The sequence below is a fragment of the Myxocyprinus asiaticus genome, chromosome 21, assembly GCF_019703515.2.
Source record: "Myxocyprinus asiaticus isolate MX2 ecotype Aquarium Trade chromosome 21, UBuf_Myxa_2, whole genome shotgun sequence".
In the NCBI taxonomy this organism is placed as follows: Eukaryota; Metazoa; Chordata; class Actinopteri; order Cypriniformes; family Catostomidae; genus Myxocyprinus; species Myxocyprinus asiaticus.
The window spans coordinates 29,320,001-29,335,860 of NC_059364.1; the positions used below are offsets into that span (position 1 = coordinate 29,320,001).

General features: G+C 41.1%; 1 protein-coding gene across 1 annotated transcript in view; it reads right to left on the reverse strand.

Annotated features, from left to right (window-relative positions):
• c21h22orf23 (chromosome 21 C22orf23 homolog) overlaps positions 1-14,374 on the reverse strand; it is a 20,586-nt gene extending 6,212 nt beyond the window's left edge. The window contains exon 1 of the mRNA XM_051648427.1: positions 14,267-14,374. The gene's annotated coding sequence lies outside the window, so the exon portion shown is untranslated. The remainder of the gene's footprint in view (positions 1-14,266) is intronic.
• Between the last annotated feature and the right edge of the window lie 1,486 nt (positions 14,375-15,860).

Sequence of the window (15,860 nt, forward strand, 5' to 3'; positions counted from 1 at the left end):
TATTCAGTTCATTAACATGGCACAGAAAAAAAGGTTATGATGACAGCAAAAAAAAACAAAACAAAAAAAAAACAAAAAAACATGGGGCTAGTTGTAACACATGTGGTTCAAAAGTTTCCACAAAACTTCATTTGTTTACTCATCGCCATCTCTGTGAAGAAAAAATGCGCCACAGTTTCAAAAAACTTTTGAACATATTGCAAAAAGTTCTTTTAACAGTAGCAATTAGTAAAATTTCACATGAAAGTTCATTTCCATCTCTGTTTTTAGTGTTTATTTAAAACGAGGCAAACTTGGTATAATTTTAATCTCTAATCTGTTACAGTGACGTAGCAGTGTAACAAATTACAACTACTCTCGTTACAGTACTTGAGTACATTTTTCAAATTGTTCTACTTTTTTATGTATAAATAAATAAAATTACTATTACTTTTACTACAGTTGATTAAAAATGAAGTATTTGGGAGGTCACGTGACGCCATGCAAGAAGCAGACGTGTGAGCGACGAGCTCTCCGCACTTTGCTAAATTTTTTATTGTTCTCATGTTATAATTTGGTGAAATTCGATACACCCAGTTACACATTTGCTCTTTGAGGCAAAACATGGCAAAGAAGTCAAAATCCTTGGGCTCTGGAGACATTAAAAGACACTTACATGTTCAGGATGAAAGCCCCGACAGACCTACAGACTGGGGACTCGTTTTGGATGGCGCGGCGGGAGAGGAGATCCAGCGTCAGTTGTCCAACATGTCGGTGATGTTGACGAAGTTTCTTGCTGACTTGGAGGATCTCACTGTAATACGTCGATCGATTACGGCGATGGAAATAAAATTCTCTGAGTTAGTTACAAGAGTGTCGGATGCTGAGAAACAAATCGATTATTTGGAGTCTTCGGAGAGGGAATTAACCGCTAATCCGCCCGCGACCAAAGTTGATCTGGAACGTATTCTTGAAAAGCTTGAAGATCTTGAGAATAGAAACTGCAAATTGTTGGAATTCCTGAGCATGAGGAGGGAAGAGATATGGTGAAATTCCTAGACGAGCTCTTCCCAAGTCTGCTTGACATAACAAGCCACAAGCTGGAAATCGAGCGAGCTCACAGAGTCCCAGCTCACAGATCTGCTGAGGGAGACAGGCCCCGATCGATTCTGGGCGAATTTCTGAGGTCATCCGATAAAGATCTTGTGTTGCGCCAGGCGAGGAGCAAAGGGAAGCTTTCTTGGAGGAATCATAATATTTTCTTTTTCCCGGACTTTGCAAGTTCGACGAGAGAGAAACGCGATCGGTTCAAGAAATTCAAGAAACTCTTACATTGCGAAAGATCTTGTTTGCTCTAATGTTTCCGGCCAAACTGATAATAGAAACAAAGAATGGTTGCAAAGTATTTACATGCCCCAATCAGGCAATGTCTTTTATTGAATCAGCGGGTGAGCAAACCATTGGATGTTTCTCATATGAGTGGGTCTGACTCGCTGTACTTACTCTGGCTTTTGAGGAAGCTGGGCGTCATTTTGGTTTCTTTTTGCGTTGGCTCCACCTAGCGGCTGGAGTTTGTTTTGTGAATAACACTTTTCCTTAAAGAAACTTTTGCACTGACGAAAGATTACTTTTGCATTGAAGTTCCTGGCCAGTTTGAGAGTGGATACTACGGATGACCGCAAAATATCTACATGCTCACACAAAGGATGTCTTTTATAAAGTTGACAGATTGAGTAAGTCATGGTATATACTTTTATGCGGCCTCTGAGTGAATTGACTTGACCATCCGGGATGTCGGTTTTGTTTCTTTTTGTGTTGGCTCCGCCTAGTGGCTGGAACTTGTGCCATTTACGGGACACTGGAATGATTACGTCATCCGCTGAACTTATAACGGCTGGCTCACTGAACATTCGTTTGTCTATCTGTGAAACTGAACGGTTTTATATCTGCTGAAATTTGTTTTGTGGAGGATCACACCTTTAAAACAATTCTGTGAATTAATCTACATGTTCTGTGTTCATTCTTCCTTTTGGCTGGGGTTTATTTTACAAATTATTTTCTGTTATATAATTTTGCTTCACAAATTTGTGAGGCAAAATTGAGCAATCCGATGGCAAAGATGTCGTTGGGGCTCGTGGGCGTTCATGGACCTTTTGAGTTTAAAGGGATTGTCGCCGGTTGGTGCTTTCGTGCACGGGGTTAATGCGCACGTTTTTCTTTTTTCTGTTTGTTTTGTTCGGGGGGAAGTTCGGGGTTTGATTGTTTCACTAATGGGGAATGTGATCTGTATAATTTTGTTTTTGACACACGGTTTATTTATTTTTTATTATATCAATATGTCAGTTGTTAATATGAATGTACTATCTCTCTTCACATGGAATGTGAATGGGTTGGGGCACCCCATAAAAAGAAGGAAGGTTATTACTTTTCTTAAACGTAAGAAATATGATATAGTGTTTCTTCAAGAAACACATCTTTCCCCGCAGGAAGCTGAAAAATTTGGGAAGATATGGGGTGGGCATATTTTCTTTAGTGTTGGCTCAAGTAAGAGCAAGGGAGTCATTATATTGGTAAATAAACATCTACAATTCAAATGTCTCAAACAGATTAAAGATAAATTAGGAAGAGTCATTATTGTTTTAGCTGAAATTCAAGGGCAAAGGTTGATTTTGGCTAATATTTATGCACCTAACGCTGATGATCAGGGCTTTTTTATAGATCTTGAAAGGATGTTGCAAGCCGCTGGCACCACTCATGATATAATATTGGGAGGAGACTTTAATCTATTGATGGACTCAGTCCTTGATCACAGTGAAGCAAAAGTGTGTAAGCCCCCTAGAGCAACCTTGACGCTTCACAGGATGTGTACAAATCTTGGTCATACAGATATTTGGAGACTTTTGAACCCATCTGGTAGGGACTATACATTTGTTTTATCAGATATTTTTATTTTTATATCCAAGTCCTTCATTTCATCTGTTGTTGATTGCTCAATTGGAAACATCTTAGTCTCAGATCATGCCCTGGTGAGTTTAGAGGTGGTGCCACCTTATAGTTGCCACCTTAATGTGTCCCTTTAGCAAAATCCTGATTTCCAACAAATGTTAAAGACTGAAATCAATGTTTATATGGAGACCAATTGGTCCTCGGTATCCACTGTGTGCATGGCTTGGGAGGCACTTAAGGCGTTTCTTAGGGGTCGGATCATACAGTATGCCTCATTCATCAAAAATGCCGAAGCAGAGCTGAAGCGCCGTTTGTCATCCGATGGCCTCAGAGAATTGACTCGATTGAAATACAGATATAATACTATTATGTCGCGGAAAGTGGAGTTTTGGTTATTCAGGGCAAGACGGGGGACAAAGCAGGAAAACGTTTGGCTAGATATATAAAGCAGAGAGAGTCTCTTTCTATCATTTCCTCAGTGAAATCTGCTGGTGGTGAAATATTTACCTCGGCCATTGATATTAATAATGCTTTTAAAGAATTCTACTTTGATCTCTATAGTTCCACGTCTTCGTCTACTGGTGAGGATATTAGAAACTTTGTGGAACCATTAGATCTCCCTAAACTGACGACTGAGCAATTATCTTGATTCTGAGATAACCTTGGAGGTGCTTGGCGAGGTTATTAAGGCCTTACCTACAGGCAAGGCTCTGGGGCCTGACGGCTTTGCTGCTGAGTTTTTCAAATCTTATGCTACAGAACTGGCTCCACTTTTGTTAGAAGTTTATACTGAATCATTAAAGAATGGAAAGCTTCCGCCAACCATGACACAAGCCCGGATCAGTCTGATTCTTAAAAAGGACAAAGATCCAAGCGAGTGTAAAAGTTACCGTCCAATTTCCCTGATCCAGTTAGATGTAAAAATTTTGTCAAAAATTCTGGCTAATCGATTAAGTAAGGTTATGACATCACTAATACATATAGATCAGGTGGGGTTTATTCGGGGCCGTAGCTCTTCTGATAACATTAGGCGTCTCATCAATATCATGTGGTCAGTAGCGAATGAACAATCTCCGGTCGCTGCCATCTCACTTGACGCCGAAAAGGCGTTTGATATGGTAGAATGGGATTATCTTTTTAAGGTTTTTGAAATATACGGGTTCGGGAGTACATTTATTGGATGGATTAAGTTACTTTATAGACACCCAGTAGCGGCGGTACAAACAAATGGACTAATTTCAGATTATTTTACTTTGGATAGGGGCACCCGGCAAGGTTGCCCTCTTTCCCCATTATTGTTCTGTCTTGCCCTGGAACCATTAGCAACCGTGATAAGAAAGAAGGATGATTTTCCAGGGGTGGTGGCGGGAGGTATGGGGCATAAACTCTTGCTTTACTATATTTTATTATTTGTCTCTGACCCCAGTAGATCTATGCCTTGCCACCACAGAATTATTAATTCCTTTTCTAAGTTTTCAGGATATAGAGTCAATTGGTCTAAATCCAAAGCTTTGGCTCTGACAGCGTACTGCCCAGAAACGGCTTTCCAGCCGGGTGCTTTCCAGTGGCCCAAACAGGGCATTAAGTATTTGGGTATTTTATTTCCAGCAAATTTGTGTGATTTAGTTAGAGTTAATTTTGGCCCCTGACTAAAATGGTTTTTGAGCGATGGGGGCTGGTGGGCTTCATTACATTTATCTATGGTTGGGAAGGTTAATGTTATTAAAATGAATTATATTCCATAATTCAATTACTTACTGCAGTCTCTCCCTGTAGATGTCCCCCTCTCTTATTTCAAGCAATTTGATAGCATAGCAAAGTCTTTATTTTGGAATGGTAAGCATCCCAAATGACATTTCAATAAGTTACATAGGCCGACTGACAAAGGTGGGCTAGGCCTACCCAAGATTTTATTTTATTATTATGCATTCGGTCTCAGACATTTGGCTCATTGGTCGCTTCCACGTGAGAGAGCCCCTCCCTGGTTCTGTATAAAACAGGAAGTTCTTGCCCCTATTTCACCACTGCAGAGCCTTTCTATCAAATTAATCGGAGAAGCTAAGTTACATCCCGTTATCTCGCACTTGAACTCGGTATGAACTAAAGTGTCCAGACTGTTTAATTCTGATATTTTTTTAAATGTTGCCTCGAGCATATGGCTGAACCCCAAACTATGCATCAACAAGTCCCCTTTTTGCTGGTCAGAGTGGATTGGGAGGGGGGTTACTTCACTCGGTGACCTGTATGAGAATGGAGTGTTGAGATCCTTTCAAAATTTGGTTCAACTTTTTGGGATTCCTAGATCTCAGTTCTATAAGTATTTACAGCTGTGCCACCTGCTCTGTACTGTTTTTAGGAGTGGTTTACACCCTCCTAAAGTGGCAGACACTCTGGGAGAGGTGATTACTGCTTTTGGAAAAGGTCATGAGGCATCAGTGTATTACTCCCTACTAATTCAGAGTCTGGGAGACGGAACTTCAACTTCTCTTAAGAGATTATGGGAGAAAGATCTAAATTTGGTATTGGAGGAGGGAGAGTGGGCTTGGATTCTAAAAAATGTCAAATCTGCATCCAGAGATGCAAGGGTTTGCCTCATGCAATTTAAGATTTTACATAGAGTCTATTGGAGTCTATTCTAGATTGCATAGGCTTGGTCTTAAAGACACACCCACCTGCTGGCGATGTCAATTAGAAGACGGAGACACAACCCATGTCTTTTGGGGATGTGTTAAGATGCAGATTCTGATATTGATTCTGTATATGTGTGTTCTGCTATGTATATATTTAATGGTTGAATCAATAAAAAATGTTAATCAAAAAAAAAAAAAAAAAGGATTAAACTTTTTTACAGTTATTTTTCACCACAATTACAAAGTACAAAAAAAAAAACATAATATTTCTGAATTTTTGGGAAGTTTTTTGGGAAGAAGAAATAGGCAAAATATAAGCGCTAAATCTGTTTTTAAACTAAAACGGGCTGTGCACGGCATGACGGAAGCCCACAGTGCACAGCATCATGAGCACAGCAGCTTGTATAAACTGCCGCTGGTGTCCTCTGTTCTCTAGCTTCTTCAAGACTTTCTGCCCTGTCACTATACAAGAACTGTAATACTGTGAATTTCTGCATATTTCATTTTATTCTGGAAAGGAGCCATTCATTCAGGTATGAGATCATGTTTAACCACTGATCAAACTTCACTTGTTTTTAAGGGAGGCAATGTTTTAAATGTGTCAAACATTAACACAATGTAGTTTGACATATATGTGGGGATATCTTCTATACATGCTACTATATGCCTAAAACAAACGTTTTAAATACCTAAGAAAGATACAATGCCAATAGTGTCGGAAATTAACGGGGACTCAGGGCAAAAATGCCACCGAAATTGACAAAATTATCCCCAAAATTCAGAATATGGGGGCAAAAATTGCCCATGCAACGAGTTCCCGTGTTTTATTAATAATATCTGATATAGTTACAATTACATACATTGCGATCTTATTTTAACTTTTCACAGAACATTATTTTTTTCCCTGCCGTCAGGGTCCTGGCACCATCATGCACACAGACAGGTTCAATCCACATCAATTCAGTATTATACATTAAATTCCGTAACCCTTCGCCCCTCTTTTTCAAAATAAACTGTCCTAGCAGGTAACACTCTCGCTCACGGTGCTGTACTGTACTTCCCTGCCCTGTGCTGCTGTTTATCTGTCTGAAAAGCCTTACCCGCTAGAGGCCAAAAGTGCACAAGGGATGGGTGTTTGTGACAAGCAGGGCATGGCCGAGTGATAAGGATGGACGGCTGGGGGAGAATTATGGCAATCAGCCGGGAGAGAGATAACGAGGAGCCAGAGCCATAGTTCGAGAGAGAGAGAGAGACACACGAGCTGTCAGTGAGTGTGTGTTTCTATGTTTAACATGACTGCTGAAAAGCAGTGTGTGTATTTTATGTGATGCTGAAAAGCAAAGTTTTGTTATACACTGAAAAGTGTCATTAAAAGTGTCTTATATTGGATTGTCCACCCAGCTCCCGCTTCATCCTTCGTAAGAAAGGCAGAGGTTTGTTACAGTGGTGCCAAAAACCAGGACTTTGGAGGTAGGATACATCATCTTGGAGTCCTCACCACTGGCCGAAGTCATCAAGACCCTCGCCAGCATCCACCATGCTCAACATCAGGCCCTGCTTGAGCTATGCATGGAACAGGAGCAGCGGTTCCAGGCACTGATCCAGGCTCAAGCAGAGGACCGGCAGGTGTTATGGAGCTTAGTACCCCAGGAGGGGTCTTCCGTCACAACCCAAGCCTCGACTGCATTCGCTCCCCAAGTCTCACTTGCCAAGATGGGACCACAAGATGACCTGGAGGCCTACATTTAGCTTTTCGAGTGAATATCCGAGGTGTGGAAGTGACCGAACACCCAGTGGGCGGTCCGCATTCTGCCGCTGCTGACTGGTGAAGCCCAACTCATGGCTCAACACCTCCCGGTCGGCAACCGGGTGGGCCAGCGCTTCCACTTACTGACGCTTAGTGAGCACTGTCGCCCCTTCGCCTTCACCCAACAGCTCCGTGACGCCTGCCAGAGGTGGCTGCTGGACGAACAACGTGACGTCATGGCCGTAGTCGATCTGGTGGTACTGGAGCAATTCGTTACCCCTTTACCGAGGGGGACGGCGGAGTGGGTCCAGTGCCACCGCCCGCGTCGCTCGAGGAGGCAGTCCAGCTGGCAGAGGACCATATGATGGCGTATCCAAGGGGTTGGTCAGCCCCCGGCTTCTTCTCTCTCTCTCTCTCTCTCTCCCTTCTCCCCTCCTTCCTTCCCCTCCCCTTCTTCCCATCCTGTTCCTACTCCCCGGAAATGGGGAGTCCCCACTCCCAAACCAGTTCCCCGGGCTTAGGGATTGGTCAGCCCGCTGGTTCCTTCTGTCCCTCTCCACTCTTTCCCCCAGGTGGATGAATTTGCCGTCATGGATGCGGGCATTAAGACCGATGCCCAGTGCTGGACGTGGGGGCATTGGTCCGGATCCCCGACAGCCGCAGGCCACCCCGATCGAGCTACAACATAAATGCTTGAGAGACACATGTTGGTGTTACGAAGGAACAACTGTGGAAAGTTGCACACTGGAGAGACAGCAGACACGACTCATTACAGCAACTAAACATATAAAGTTAGACATTGTTGCAAAAGTTAGAAAGGGATAATGAAGGAGGACAAGGAAAACAAGCATCCCAGAAAAAGAGAGTGGAAGTAAAGTGTGATGAATACAAAAAACCTGAGAAGTCAAGTAAAGAGAAGAAGGAGACTATGACAAAGATTGTAATCCGACTGCTCCCTCCTAGTCTAACAAAAGAAGAACTAGTGGAACAACTGCAGCCTCTTCCCGAACTGGATTACCTGGAGTTTTTCTCTAGTGATACTAGTCTTTACCCTCATCTCTTTGCAAGAGCATATCTGAATTTCAAAAATAGAGGATGTAGTTCTTTTCAGAGACCATTTTGATGGCTATGACTTCATTGATAATTATACAAGAATACCAAGCCATTTTTTAGTTTGAACCATTCCAAAAAACTGCTAAGAAAAGGAGCAAGAGAAAGGATGCCAAAAGTGGAACAATTGAAGGTGATGCTGATTATAAGACATTTTTGGAGCTCTACAATGGTAATGACAGAAAATTTCCTTCCAACCCTGAGTCTTTACTTGAGGAACTTGGACTTCCTTAAGAATAAACAGAGGATAAGAGAGGAGAAAAAAGAAGAGAGGACATGAATACAGAGAGAGAGAGAGAGAGAGAGAGAGAGAGAGAGAGAGAGACGCACACCTCTGAGTTGACGTATGCATTCTGTGTTGGGCTGAAAAGCCAACAGTAAGAGAGACACACGGAGCTGTGTGTGTGTGGGTCGAGGATGGTGTGCTGAAAAGCAATTTTATTTTGTGTCACACTGAAAAGTGTTTTTTTATTTTTTTTAATTCCCTTTTCTCCCCAATTTGGAATGCTCAATTCCCACTACTTAGTAGGTCCTCGTGGTGGTACGGTTACTCACCTCAGTCCTGTGGCGGAGGACAAATCCAAGTTGCCTCCGCCTCTGAGACTGTCAATCCACGCATTTCATCATGTGGCTCGTTGTGCATGACACCACGGAGACTCCCAGCACGTGGAGGCTCATGCTACACTCCACGATCCACACACAACTTACCACACACCCCACTGAGAGCAAGAATCACTAATTGCGAACATGAGGAGGTTACCCCATGTGACTCTACCCTCCCTAGCAACCGGGCCAATTTGGTTGCTTAGGAGACCTGGCTGGAGTCACTCAGCACACCCTGGATTGGAACTCGCAACTCCAGGGGTGGTAGTCAGGGTCAATATTGCTGAGCTACCCAGGCCCCCTGAAAAGTGTTTTAAATAAAATTCTTATGTTTTGGATGTTCACCCAGCTCCGCCTCCTCAATCTTTAAGAGAGTTTGTGATTTGTCACAGTGTTACATATATAAAGAAGATATGAGAAATCAGAAAACATAATGTAACCAAATGCTACAATTTACTTAATAATAATATCTCAAAATGTTAAATAACCATAATGTTAATTAAGATTTTATTATTACAACTGTAGTTCAATAATACATATACAGAATAACCACTTTTAGTGTTTGAATCAATCATATCTCTCAAGAAACACTATGTGAAAGGTTTATTTTTGCCTTATTTTATTCAGTTGGCATGTAGGAGTTGATAACAGTTTGCTTAATAATCTCATTCCACATCATGAAAATTGGTGCAATATAACAGAGGATAAATTTCCTCTATGATATTGCATTAGATTTTTTAATATAGTATGTTAACTTAATAGCCAAAATACTTGGATATACGTGAATAAGAATAATCCTGAAATAGGAATGTGTTTCAGTCACAATGCTCATTATGTAGTATTATGTAGAGACGACTTAGAGACATTTAGAATGCTACAAATGGCTATTTCAATTTAAATACATTTTGTGTCCTATTTTTACGATTTTCTCCCCAATTTGGAATGCCCAATTCCCTTGGAACAAAGTTCTTGTGGTGGTGTAGTGACTCGCCTCAACCTGGGTGGTGGAGTATGAATCTCAGTTGCCTCAATCCACACATTTTATCATGTGGCTTGTTGAGTGCATCACTGCGGAGACATAGCATGCGTGGAGGCTTCATGCTATTCTCCACAGCATCCACGCACAACTCACCACGCGCCCCACCGAGAGCGGGAACCACATTATAGCGACCACGAGGAGATCACCCCATGTGACTCTACCCTCTCTAGCAACCGGGCCAATTTGGTTGCTTAGGAGACCTGGCTGGAGTCACTCAGCATGCCCTGGATTCGAACTCGTGACTCCAGGGGTGGTAGTCAGCGTCTTTACTTGCTGAGCTACCCAGGCCCCTTTAAATGTTGTATTCTTAAAATGTTCTGTTTGTCCAAGAATCCTCTTGCAGCAATACAGGTCTTTTGCATTTAGAAGCTGCTAGTTTAGGACCTGTGAACAGTCTGTTTCTCAGACTAGAGACTTGTCTTTTTGTTGTGCATCTGGCCGTCCACTTCCCTCTTTATCCTGGTTAGAGATTCTTTTTTCAAAACAGTAATGCATGGAATAGCCTTCATCTCTCTAAAACAATAGACTTAAGGAGAAAATAGAATTTCAGGAGAAATGTGTTTCTTTTTGCCTATATTTAATACCAAAATTTGACTTGCAAGTGTAAAGCAACTTGTAAGAACTCAATACCTCAGCAAATGGGAAAAACCCCACTGTATTGTGATTTCCACATGGTAGCACAACTATTTTCAATTGTTCTAATAATAAGAAAATTACCTTGAGTACCAAATTAGCACTTTAGAAGTAAGGAAAGAGTGATACAGTATATGTTTGCCATCACGGGTAAAGAAAAAATGGAATAAATTCCACTTAAAACAATTACTTCAAACCATAATAATAATTTGCACTGAATGATTTTGGCAGTATTTTTGATCAGTTTAATGCATCCTTGGTGAAAGGACGCATCTATTTCTTTCGAGAACAAAAATGTCTTTGTGTTCTAAAAATGGAAGCATATATATTTTATATAATATAATTTTCATAAAATAACTTGTAAAGTAATTACTCGAGTAGTTTTTTTGGCAAACTACTTATTTACTCTTACTTGAGTCATAATAATTCTCAGTACTTCTGCTTGTACTCAAGTGAATTATTTCTTCAGTAGCAGTAGTACTCTTTCCACCACTGCCAAAACGTCATCTTGTACACCCAAATGATATCATGTTTTTATAACGCTTGATAATAGGTGTAAAGTGCATCGATGTGATGATGGAAATTCCATATAACTATTAGGATTAAATACTTGATTATACTGACTAATAATATTCAAAGTGTTAGACCGTCTTTAATTACTGGCACGCACATGCTAACATTACGTTCAATTTGGGCCTGTTAGAACAAAGTGTATGCGATTCCTTTTTGTCTTTATCTGTTGCTTTGTTGTGTGTTCATTGTCAAGGGTCTGAATTATTGCCATATTGTAAATTACATTTAAGTTAATACATTTTTAACAAAATTATGAGATCAGATAAAATTGTTAGATGGATTTTAAGATGTCACATGGTCAGGTTACAACGTGCCCCTCACATTTCATTTCACTTCACTTCTTTTCAGCTAGATAGGTGCCTATCAAGGTTCTCAGCTATACAGGCTCCATGGTTAGGATTAGTGTGGGGGCAGGATTAGTTCATCTGCTGCCTGCCAGGAACAAACCAATGCCCCTTTGTACAGTGGCATGAAAAAGTATACTGTATTCATGAAACAAGACCACATATTTTTACCAGGCATGTGTCAAATTAAAAGTGAAAAAATAGAAAAATAATGGCATGCATTTACACAATTGCATTTGGGGCGTTATTTGCATGGAGCTATAAAATACCTGGAGAGAGCTATCCGTTAGCATCCCCATTCATCTCTATGACTGTGCTCAGCTAGCGAAGGGTTCCCAGAAAGCTAGCGAAATGGAGGCTGCTATCTTTGTTCATGGGCACTCAGTTCCAGGATCGGGTGTCACGTGACTGATCACTCGTCAATGGGAATAGATAGGGAAAAATATAAATCAAGTTCATGCTTTTAAGAGCCCTTCAAAAACAATCTGTCACCGATGATGATGTGCTATAATGTAATGAAATAATTTACATTGAAATGCTTCTTGGTAAAAAAATTATTTAGTAATAAAACACGGCTACTTTTGAATGGCTGTCTATGGAGAAACGTGCTTTTTGCCATCAGGTGGTGTAGTTCCAGCATTTACCAGCATGTGCTAATAGGAACCTGCTAACCAGCCAATTCCTGAACCCCTGGTTATTTATTGCCCTGTTCTGCTCATCTGTGCGATGTATGTTAATGTGTGCAATATTTGCTTTCTCTCTAACACAACACACATCCACACTGCTGCGTGCATCTCTCTCTCTCTCTCTCTCTCTCTCTCTATCTCTCTCTCCCCCCCAGCGGTCTGGATTGCCCTTTTTATCCCTCTTGGCCATGCCCCCGTCACTACAGTGAGTAATTTTTTTATGTGTAAATGCTGCTGAAAAGACAAGCATTGCTGGTTATCAGCTTATGTTGTGTTGAGGATGCTCGTCACCCATCAAGGGATGCTGTTGTTCTGCCGACTCTACCAGGATTTTAATCTATCTTAAACTGCTTCATAAAAAAGACTATGCTGATCAACCAGCTTCACCAGTTATGTTTTGTTATGGTTATGCTGGTTTGATGCTTGTCTACCTGGTGGAGCAGAATAGCCATGCTTGCCACCAGCAAAACCTAACCGGTAAAGCTGGTTTACCAGCATAAACCAGCTTAGACAAGCATGGGAATTGCATGCTGGTTAAGTTGGTCTTTGAGGCAGGGACATATAATGTTAACTTCTGTATTATTCTGTATGTATTTCAATTTTTATGGACTGGCCCATTCACTTCCATTGTAAGTGCCTTGCTGTCACTTTTATATATATATATATATATATATATATATATATATAAATGAGGGTCAAGTAGAAATAATTTTTTGTGGTAATCAACATTATGCTAAAAATGCTGTTAATTCAGACTAACTTGTATTGCACCTGGAACATTTTTTAAATTGTAGGCTCTTCAGATCAACATATTGTTTTTTGGGTTCTTCAAAGCAGCAGTAAATGCATGGTTCTTAGTGAAGGTTTTCCTAAAGCTTCAGGCTTTAAAACCTGTGTCTAATTCTAATTGGAACCTTTGTTTTAAGAGTGTCTACACACTGTATTTGAGAGTGGTATAAGTGTAAAATCTCTTGAGCTCTTTGACAAGAGCATAGAAATAAAGATGCTCTTTAAAGAGTACTTGTGTGTTTGCGAGCATGTGACTGAAGGTTTTATGTTGCTCAAGGGCAGAGAGAAGGTGACACCCAGCATATGATCCTGAAAGCCCGTGACGGCTTCCGCAACATCCCCTCCCTCCCTTGACTGACAACCGCCCGTCGTACACCAGTGCCCCACTCCTCCAACTAGCCAAGGGCTACACAAACAGAGAAGTCCTGGAAAGAATGGATGGATGAGTGGACGGATAAACTGGAGGCCAGTGCACAGACAGATACAGAGATGGACAGCGCACCAAAGGGCAGGTGGCTTAGCAGACAGCTGTCCACTGTCGTGGCCAAGTCACTTAAGTCAGGGCTCAAGAGATCTTTGTGACAAATATGAGAGTACAGATAGAAGGAATGAAAAAGATGAGGGCTGATAAGGTTTGAGACCTCCCTTAGGAGAGGTTGATGGATAGATGGAGTGAGGGAGAGGGTCAGTGCCTTGCCTTGACAGATGAGCGAGGCAGTTTGGATCAACAAAGCCAGTCCAGGCCCTAAATCTAATGAGATTCTGGCAACGAGAGCGATATGAGGACTCGGAAACGAATGACTGAGGATGAGATAGAAAGAGAGAGCAAGGGAAAAGAAATGGCAAGGGAACCTTTTCAGAGATAAAAGAATGTAACAGGATGAGCTGAAGATGAGTACATGACTTTTGACATACAGGGGTAGACAGTAGTGGAGCTGCATGATTCAGTCAAAAAATCGGCTTTAACAGTTATATAATAAACATTTAGCTCATATTGCTGCTGCTATCAAGGCTAGAATTGCAATAAAACACAAGCTGTCTTGTTCAACAGGGTGTGCAAAAGCTACAAATATACAAGTGATGCCTTTTGTTTCCAAATTACGTAATATTTCACCCACACTCGGCTGCCAATAGAAACAGTTCCTCTTTAAATGTGTAACTGTACTCGTTAAAAGTATTAAACTCACCTCCTTCAGTTGACACAAAATTGAACTGAGTAAAAAAAAGAACCAAGTTCTTGTTGCATTCGCATTGTATCTGAACTCGAAAGTGGACTCTTTGTGTGCATAGTCCAACAACACACACCTCTAACACACATACACACATGTAAAAAAAAAAAAAAAAAGCATGAAAAAAACATGATCCTCTCACACCCCTCTCAAAAAGCCAGAGGGCTCTTGTTCGCGATGTGCAGGAAGGTAGCAGCATCATGATAGTAATCTCCCTCCCTCGGGACACACAGACTCTAACTGATAAGTGCCAGAGAGAAGGGGGAACTGATTCTGTTAGGGGCATCTTCAGCAGAGCGCGATGGCATCCGGCATCCTCTCAGAGTTCAGTCCGGTAATGCAAAACGACATGGCTGACATTAAACACTGACGCCAATGATGGAGATTAACTTGTGCAAGGGAGACACAACAAGAGAGGGTGAGAAAATTTTTTTTGGTGCTAACATCTTGTTGTGTTTTGATTATTAAACTGAGATCAGAATGGCTTCAACAATCTGTGAAGAAAGTCCATCCTGATTTTCTGTTTGCTGGGGTTTCTGGAATGAATAGTTCACTCCAAAATAAAAACTGTGTCATCATTTACTCATCTCCATGATGTTATTATCAGGTATGACTTTCTTCTGTGAAAAACTTAAGGAGGTCTTTTCAATACAAAGGAAATGTATAGTGATTCATAGTGCTAAGCTCCAAAAAAGTTCAATCAAAGTATTATAAAAGTAGTTTATTTTCTGAAGGCATACAATAGCTTTGTGTGGCCATAAAATCATTGTTTTTTAATCATAAATCAATGTTAAATTTGATTAAATGCGAGCAACTTGATCACACAGGAAGTGTTCTGGTTTCTTTGATTGGCAACATTATGCTGACTTACTGACAAGTGCCATCTCCTAACAGTTTTGCATTGACTCCAGTGTGTTCACCTTCCCTTGTGGCATGACCACAAGCGTTAGCAAAGTGAGAGACCTGGGTTCTGATCCTGTGCTGAAACCAGGAAGTAATGGTGTTCGCATAATCATTGACGAGCGTGATTCAGAGATTGCAGTTTTACCTCTAACATTACATTTTTACTCCATTGATGGGTAGATTTAGGTTTGGGGTTTGGGTTGGGGGGTACAGTTTATAACATATGCATTCCTCTTCAGTATATTACAGCGTGTAGCTGAAAACAACTTGCTTCACAACTCGCTTTTGGCGCCCCTCTATGGATATTTCACCTGGAAAATGAAGCTCACATGTGCCCATATGCCCAACAACAGTGCTTTGGCCACTGGGGGCAGTGTTTCGAAATTCGGTAAGCACAGACCAATTGTAGCTAAAGAAAAATCAACCTACTGTTTCCGATTTCACTGTGAGATCAGTCTAATGCGAGAATGAATGAAATGTGTGAGCTCTGGCGAAGGGGAAGATTATTAGTCTGTTCCTTAAACAAAGCTGTATGGCTTCAGAAGATTTTGAATATAGTGCATGTGTCGTGGTTTATTGCTGTCACAAAAAGGCAGCAACATCAATATTATTAAAGACCAATATTCAATAAATAATAAAGGCCATGTCC